Source organism: Asparagus officinalis, chromosome 5 (assembly GCF_001876935.1).
Source record: "Asparagus officinalis chromosome 5, Aspof.V1, whole genome shotgun sequence".
In the NCBI taxonomy this organism is placed as follows: Eukaryota; Viridiplantae; Streptophyta; class Magnoliopsida; order Asparagales; family Asparagaceae; genus Asparagus; species Asparagus officinalis.
In genome coordinates this window covers 70,220,514-70,230,189 of record NC_033798.1, presented here as the reverse complement: position 1 = coordinate 70,230,189, position 9,676 = coordinate 70,220,514, and positions in this window count along the sequence as shown.

Genomic DNA, 9,676 nt, shown 5'->3' with positions numbered 1-9,676 from the left:
TGGTCGAGGCTGCCGTTGTGCATGAATTCGTAGACTAGCAAGAGCATCCCATTTTTGTGACACCAGCCTGTTATTAATTATGAACGTAAAACGTTAGCTATTTGTTTATTCTTGTTGAACTATAGGGAACAAATAAATATCATTGGGTTAATTGCGGATAGACCCGTTTCGTATCGCCCAATTGCTAATGGATGCTATAGTTCTATTTATGCAGATAGATTCCCGGTACTATTTGCCCAAGTGTGGATAGGCCCTCTCCCGATTAACTTTTTGACTAAAGAGTAAAAAGGAAAAAAATTAACGATCGGGCGTCTACACTCACTAATAGAACGATGAATTATCTATCCGTCTCCTCAAAACTTTTTTAGCTTTATTGAGAATAAAAAAAAAATTACACGGAGGCTCCTGTACTCACAATTAGAACTACAAGGGGTGCATCCAGAATTAACCCTATATCATATAGAGGGCCGTTTTTAGAAAATCATGCAGAGAGGACAAGAACATGTTTCAGCATATATTTTTAAATTGATGATTGTACTAATACAGTTTTGGAGCGTTACAATTTTTTGACTACAATGTTATTGATTGCACTAATATTATATATTGATTGTGCTAATTTAGAATTAATAGTGGGATATATGCACATTTTCCCCCTATATGATCTATATACTAGTTCTTCCTTCCAAGAAACATAGGAACAAGAAGCTCAACCTTAGTTGACGTTAGATGCTCATAAATGGTGATTGGTATCAATCTATCTTCTATTTGCACGATATTAAAATCAATACTGAGAGAATCAACAGGTACACTTGGTCTCTTGTCATATGGTTGTATTATAACATCCTGCCAGCTAATAAATGCCTAGTTGAAGTGAAAAAACCATGAGAAAATATCGACCAAAAGCAGAATGAAGTGACATAATGTCAGGCGATGAGTTGCAACGTAAGTGTATATTAAAAATGATTGAATTAGTTCCGACGAAATAACATGCTGAGGGTTTTAATAAGGCCAACAAGCAATATTCAATTGTATTACAGGTACAAGTATAAGAATTATAAATATGATGCTTGCCAATGCGTTTAATTTGATGTTTCAAAGAAACTGTATGGTTCTCCACCGACGAAAAAGGCAAGAGACGCGGATGAATGATCTTATTATAAACATTTCATTTATAGATATAATTGCACTTTTCTATGAAATTTTATAAACAAATCGAGAAGCCAAATGGAATTTCCATCGAGGTAGATCTAACATTTGAACTCGTGCTCGCGACATGATGCACGTGAATAAATACACAATTGTAACAATTAAGCACAATCAAAGTCTAAGATTCGCACAAACGAAGATAAAGACCTTTGCAGTGTAACTTCTTTTTCAGCGATATTCTCTATTCCTGCTCTTAGTAAGACTTTGCTTGATAACGACTCCATTATTCTTATTTAAGCAGAAAAACCATTCAACTGCTTTCATGTTAATTCAAGCATATCTCCATGAAGATCAATTAATTTTCGAAATAAATCATAACTACACATTAAATAATAGACTACTATGTTTAGGAAAGTGCAAATCTAACTTGCTTATAATCCATAAAAGCATTGCTATCTATTAAATGATAAATGGCTCTGAGGAAATGATTTTTCCACAGCATAATTGCTGAGGAAATATGTGCGTCTTATTAGTTAAATCGACCAAAAAAAGGGGACAAATTCCTATAAAGTTCTCTGTAGCACATGTTGGGCTGCAGATCTCCACGAATCGAGATGAATTAGACTAATCTACTCGGAACAGATTGACTCAAATGGAATAAATCTTATTTCAGTCACAACCGTTTACTGAACTGGGGACCAAATCATTGAATGGATGCGAGAAATTTCTAACAGCGTATAGTACGCAAATAATTGCTCAAAGAAAGAAGAGGAAAAGGTTGAGATCACTGACCAAGAAGGCGAACGAGATGCTTGTGCCTCAGCCTGTTAATAATGCTAAGCTCAGCCAAGAAATCGTCTTGCCCCTTCATATTATCCCTCGAGAACTTCTTCACTGCAACCTCAGTCCCCTCTCCGGGGATCACCCCCTTGTACACGACCCCAAACCCTCCCTGCCCGAGCTTCATCCCCTCGTCAAAATCATTAGTAGCCTTCCTCAAAACTTTAAACTCGAACTCCCTCGGTGTCCCCGGCAAGCTCTTCACGTCCCCGCCACGCCAACGCTGGCCGAATCATCGCCGCTCCAACCTTCCTCTTTCTTCACAATACCACCACAATCACACCCGGAGACCGCTACCGCCCGCAACTAGTTCGCAGAGCGATGGCCAAGAGCCCGGCTTTTCGATGCTGCCATTTTCGACCCGTTTGGTGCGCAGCGCCGCTCGCACCCGAGAGCGTTCCAGGCGCGGACGCATTGAGCTGAAGCTCAGAGTCCCCGGTCGAGGCCCGCGAAGAACGAAGTAGGATGCCGCAGGCACGCTGCGGCTAAAGATCGAGGGGGGGCAGGTCAGCACTGGAGTCCTCGGCCTTGTCCCGATCCAGCGGGCCATCATGTAGACGCGCCAGCAGCGCTTCTGACCCCGCTCGTAGTCGATCACGACGTTGTGAAGCGTTGCTGTTGACGCTGCGAGATTGCCATGCCAAAGGGGGACACGCGACGCGGTGCGCGTTGACCTGACGCACTGTTTATGTCGAGACCACGTGGCTGTCGTCGGGGTCGAAGCTCTGCTTGACGGGTGTCGAGCTCTATGGCCACGATGTGGTGCCGCGTGCGCCGTCTGTCGTGGCAATTGGTGAGGCGAAGGTACTGGCCGTGGCTCTGAGGCGGGGGTTCGGAGAGTCGGGGGCGATGAGGAAGGCGCATAGCCCAGGCCGGTGGTGGTGTTGGGGAGGCGGAAGATGTTGATGGTGAAGGAGAGTTGAAGGAGGCACGGTGTCTGTGGTCATGGAGGGTGAAGGGGTGTTGAGGAGGACGCGGCCGGCTTTGGTTGACGAGGAAGGGGAGGTCGTTGGCGGTTCGGGGTGATTTTGGAGGGCCGCCTTGCGGAGGCGGTGGAGTTGAGGGAGAAGAAGAAGCTTTGGTTGTGAGGGGTGAGGGAAGGGGAGGGGAAGGAGTAGCTGAGGAGGTTAGAGGGGGTTGAGGAGGAGGAGGAGAGGGTGAGGGTTTGTAGGAGGAGGAGGAGGAGGGTTTGGGAGATGATGGTTGTGCCCATCTCAACGGGTGAGCGGAGGAGGAAGAGGGGACCAGAAGAGGGATTATGGTTGTCTATATATATTCAAATGATACTAGTGTCAACACCGTGCAAAGTAAACGTTAGTGTAGTATTTCGCCTCTGCTACAATATTGTAGCGTGTTATAGTATTCTAGTGTGCTACAGTAATATTTTTTAAAAACATTGTGTCCAGTTTCTTTTTTTGCTACAATAATAATACTACAATAAATGTTACTCTAGTATTTACTATAATATGAATAGTGAATTTTAGGTTCTCTCATTTGTATAAAGGAGTAGATATGTGGGTCTATATTGTCATTTTTTGTATTTGAATTGCACAAACCAATTTTTTTTATGGATGGTGGTTGTTATTATTATTACTAGTGTCACGGCTTTCTTTTTTTATTTCTGTTATAGTAATTTTTATCTAAATGTCGTAGTACTTTTCTTAAATGCTACAGTACTCCGTTTATGATACAGTAATTCGTTGTAGCATTGGTATGAACAGTGAATCTTATGATCATCCGAGTAGATTGGTCCCTAACTTTTAACCTTTTGAAATTAGTCGCTAAAATTAATGAAATTACTATCTGATCCTTTGGGAGAAGCAAACTATATTTTTCAATAGCAATCATTAAGATCCCCTATTATTATTAATCATTATAGCATTTATTCTTTTGGGTAACATGTAAGTTAGGGGCTGTTTGGATCGGGTATTTTGAAGGGGAAAGGAGGGGGAAAGCTATAAATTTGTTAGTTTTTTGGCAGCTTTCTCCCAAAATCGCCTCTATAAGAGACGACTTTGGGGGAAAGCTGCAAAAAATGTGACAAATTGACAGCTTTCCTCCTTGTTTTCCCTTCAAAATATCTGATCCAAACGGACCCTTAGTCGTCATACGGGCACACGTGTTTTTATTGAAAACGTACGTTTGGATTAAATTGAGAAGGAGGCCAGGATTTTTCCATCCTCTTACTTTTCATGGGAGAAGTTTTGAAAAGGTACTTAATTTCAATGGAAAAAAAACGGACCATTACATGGGAATAGTCTCTATATAATGAGGCTTCAACATTGTAGGAGATGCATAATTTCATCGTTACTAATAGTAGTAAAAACATCGGAGGGAAAGTTCATCAAGATGCGCTCTCCATTGACTCAATATTTACATTTTGGTCCTTTAAAGATTTTAATTTCACAAATAGTAGTATGCTACACACAAAGTACAGAATTTCTTAAGAGGCTGAGATAATCCTTTTGCACATGTGAAGGCTGATCTTTTGTTGTGTTTACAAAAATAGTAAAAAGTAAGCAATATGCACGCAAGTTGAAGAATAAGATAATTTTTCATCTCAAATCTTAGAAACAAATTTCTCAAGATAAAAGCTTAAACAAAGTAATAGAAAGTTTTGGGTTTGTTATTATTAGTAGTGTCACAGCCTTTCTTTTTTTATTTCTGTTAATGGGTTTGTTATTATTAGTAGTGTCACAGCCTTTCTTTTTATATTTCTGTTATAGTAATTCTTATCTAAATGCTACAGTTCTTTTCTTAAAATGTTACAGTATTCAGTTTATGCTACAGTATTTCGTTATAGCATTGATATGCATAGTGAATCTTATGATCCTCCGAGTAGATTGGTCCCTTACTTTTAACCTTTTGAAATTAGTCGCTGAAATTAATGAAATTACTGTCTGGTCCTTTGGGAGAAGCAAACTATATTTTTCAATCGCAATCATTAAAATCCCCTATTATTATTAATCATTATTAGACGAACATTATTATAAAAGAAACAATTTGAAGATGCATTGCACTAGAAAGAAATAAGAGCTATCAATAGATAGATTAGTTGTGAGACTAAACACGCTTGTCGAGTACACAGGGTCTGTGTGTAATTAACTGATATAATTTTGATCTTCTCAATAACGCTTAGACTAATTTTCTATAGTATTCAGTTGAATGATTATACTTGTGTTGAATGGGAACACTAATAAGTAATTTCACAAGGATAATTATATACTTGTCCGGATTCTCTACAATGTTGATTTTAAAGAAAGTATAAAATTACTATATGGATTGGTACTATTGTTTTTGTTAGTCTTTATGTTTTGATGATGTTTTATATCCATCATTATTGGTACTAATTGCTTGTTGAGTAATATTATAGATTACAAGAATATCAAGTTTATTAGTACCATTATTAGAGGATTAGATGGAACAACAAGCTACAACGAAGATATCCAAGAAGGTGGAGGCTAAGTGATGAAGCAAAGCTATCGAGAGCACAACACTCTCAAGAAGCTTCATCAATATAGAAGCAAATATGAAAGCTCAATATATGAACTTATATGTGAGGGATATTTGCATTTTTATTTCTCTCTAGTGCTTAATGTAGGCAAGTAGTATGATAGATTACATTTGAAATTTTTGGGATAACTCACTCACACATTTTCAAAACCCATATTTTGGTATTTTTGCTAAACGTTTAGTTTTCATAAATATGAGGACTCTTTTTGTAAAATTCCTTTTCAAATAAGTTTATTATTATATTTGAAAACTTTTTCCAAAGTTTTACATTTTTTTAGAATTTATTTATTATTTTTTAAAGGTCCTGGAAATTCGTTTTCACAAATCAAAAAGGCTGAAAAATCTGTTATCAATCGACTGATTAAAAGGATCAGTCGACTAAAGAAACTGGCTAGAATTTTCAAAAGTATCTATTTCTGCAACTGACGTTCTATCAGTCGACTGTTGAACCGTCAGTCGACTGATGAGCACCATCAGTCGACCGACGAGCTGCAAACCACTTACAACGGTCAGCTCATCATTCGACTGATGAACCCATCAGTCGACTAATAAGCATCCAACAGTTAGTTTTGTACAGTTTCCATATTTTTTTATTTTTGAACGTTTTTGTCTATTTCTTTGGGTTTGGATGTTTTCTTGAATGCTTATAAATACTCACCAACCCCATTTACTTTAGTAACTAAGCAAGCATTTAAAATCTTTTGAGTTTGTTGTTTATTGTTTAAAAGAGCTTCAACTTTCATTTACTTTCACACTTACAAACCACACATCCCAAGCTTTAAATTACAATCTCTTCATCTTACCATATGGCTGTTATAAGAGAGCTTTCTTTTTCTTCTATTTGTAACGTGTGGAGAGATTGGTCTCGTGGAGATCTACCGTGGTTGTGAGATCTCAAGTGAAGATTGTTGTGAAAAAGTTTTGCCTTCCAAACCGGGTTGTGATAGTGAAGTTCTCCTCGAGAGTGGGCAGGGAGGATGTAGGTCACTAGACCGAATCTCGTGAACATATCGCGTATCATAATTGGCTAACTATTTCCTAACTCATCTCCTTTATATTGTTTTAGTATTTTATTTGTAGTGTATTGCATTGTCTTATTTTTGTTTGCATATTTATTGTCTCATAACCCAGTTCACCCCCCTCTAAGGACCAACAATTGGTATCAGGGCAAGGTTTCTATACATTTTTTAGGTTTAACCACCTTATAAGAAAGATCCAATGGAGGCTTCTTTAAATGTGCATCTGCTTGAGGAACAATCCACCACTAGACCACTAATTTTTACCAGTAGCAACTTTGCTTATTAGAAGGCTAGAATGAGGATTTATCTATGATGCATTGACTTTGATATCTTAGACGTTATAGAGAAAAAATATGTTGAGAAGCCTTGTAGTAGTAGCATGACCGATGGTGAGAGGCATCAAGCAATACTTAATATAAAAGCCATGAATGTATTAATTTGTGGACTTACCCCCAATGAATACAATAGGATATCCACTTGTGCAACTACACACAAAATTTGGGAAAAATTGTGCATCACTCATGAAGGAACCCCCCCCCCCCCCCCAAGTTAAGGAGTCCAAAATTAGTGGCCTCATGCTTGATTATGAATTATTTAAAATGCTTCCAAATAAATCTATTGATGCTATGTTTTCTCGGTTTACTAACATCATAAATGAATTGCATGACCGTGATAAGAAGTTGATGAACCAAGAGATGAATTACAAAATTCTTTGTTCTTTGATGCTAATGTGGGAGCCTAAAGCTACGGCCATCGAGGAAGCTCATGATCTTACAACACTTACTCTTGATGGTCTCATTGGCAAGCTCAAGATCCATGTGAAGAAGATCAAGAAGAAGGAGGAAGTGCCCCCAAAGGCGACTGAGGAGCCATCTCAAAAATTAAAGACTATTATGCTCAAAGGAGCAATTGATGACTCATCCTCCTTGGATAGTGAAGTTGATGACTCTAGGGAAGTGGCACATCTCTCTAGAAGAATATCAAGATTAATTAAAATGAAGAAAAATCTTAAAAATCAACCTAACAACAAGTTTCTCTCTCGTGTAGATAAATGTTTTGAAAGTAATAAACCGGGACACAATGCAAAGGATTGTCCCAGAGTAAAGGAAAAATACTTGAAGTACACGAAGAAGAAGGCTATGTACGCCAGATGGGATGAATCCGAACCAAGTGATTCGTATAGCAACGACGAGGACGCCAAGATTGCTCTTCATGACCCAAAACATTTGCTTCATGGCTCAAGAAGATGTGGTACAATCCGAAACTGAAAGTGAACCTATTTATATGCAATGTGAACTAGAAGAAGCTTTAGAAGAATTAAATATTGAATTTAAAAGATTAGCAAAAGAATATTCTTCCTTCAAAAAATTACATGTTTCTTGTGATTCTAAGTTTGAGCAATTACAATCCTCTCTTTGCTCTAAAAGATGAAATGATAGGAGATCTAGACTTTGAAAACAAACAACTAAGATATAAAATTGAGAGGCTAGATATTGAAAATAATAGAATAAAATCTAATCATGCATACTCTAATTATTATCATGTTGATAGAAGATGGTATCATAAATCTTATGCTCCTACATATAAGAAAAAGTTTTTATGCACATATTGCATGAAATATGGTCATATATTTATTCATTGTAGGATTAAAAATAACATCAATTCTTATGAGTTAATATGGGTACCTAAGGGTACAAAAAAAACTAACATTCAAGGACCCAAAGTTTGGGTACCTAAAGGTTCTATAACTTATTTACATGTAGGGAACGTCTCGCACAAGACGTAAAAAATTATGGTACCTTGATTGTGGTTGCTCACATCACATGACGGGCAATAAGGAATTATTTGTAACCCTATCAAGGATTGAAGGAGGCAATGTCTCCTTTGGTGGTGGTGAGAAAGGTAAAATTACAAGTATTGGTAATATTGGTAAGATACCTTCTCCCATAATTAAGGATGTTTATTTTATTAAAGGACTAAATCATAATCTTCTTAGTATTAGTAAATTAAGTGACAAAGGCTATACCATTTCATTTAAACTAGATAAATATATTGTTAGTATGAATGATAAAATTATTTTTGTTGCTTTTAGAAGATCTAATGTTTATACTTTTGAGATGAATGAGCTAATAGATCAAGATGTGAAGTGCCTTGCCGCAGTGGATGAAGATCCTTAGATTTGGCACAAGAGGCTTGGACACGCTAACATGGAGTTAATATCTAAGCTATCCAAGAAAAATCTAGTAAAAGAGCTACCAAATCTATCATTTGTTGAGAATTCTATTTGTGAAGACTGTTATAAAGCTAAACAAACCAGGAACACATTCAAATCCATTAATGAGGTATCTACTTCTAAACCTTTGTAATTATTACATCTTGATCTCTTTGGTTCTATGTGTGTTGCCTCTCTAGGAGGTAAACATTATGTACTTGTTATCATTGATGATTTTTCACATTTTACATGGGTAATCTTTCATGCAAACAAAGATGAATGTTTTGAAGAATTTTCTAATTTTGTAAAAAGAATTGAAAATGAAAAGGATTTGAAAATTTTTAAAATTAGAAGTGATCATGATGGTGAATTTCAAAATAAATTTTTTTAATGATTTTTGTGCTCATCGTAGTATAACTCATATGCTTTCCACTCCTAGAACACCATAACAAAATGGTGTTATTAAACGAAAAAATCAGACCATACAAAAGATGGTACGTACAATGATAAATGCTTTTGTTTTGCCTAAGTATTTTTGAGCGGAAGCCGTGAATACGGCTTGCCATGTTTTAAATCGTGTCTTGATTAGACCTAAATTTAAGAAAACTCCTTATGAACTTTTTTTTTTGGAAAAACCTCATATATTGGATATTTTCATATTTTTGGTTGTAAAAGTTTTATCTTAAACACTAAAGACCACCATGATAAGTTTGACTCAAAAATTGATGTTGGTATATTTTTGGGATATGCATCTAGAAGTAAGGCTTATAGAGTCTTCAACAAACGAACACTTGTTGTTGAAGAGTCTATAAACGTTACTTTTGATGAGACTAATATTGGTTTGCAAGATAGATTACCTTGGGATGATGATGATATTGAAGGAGGATTGGAGATTTTGCAAATAAATGACAAACCCTCAATGGATGCACAAAAGGATGGGGAAAGC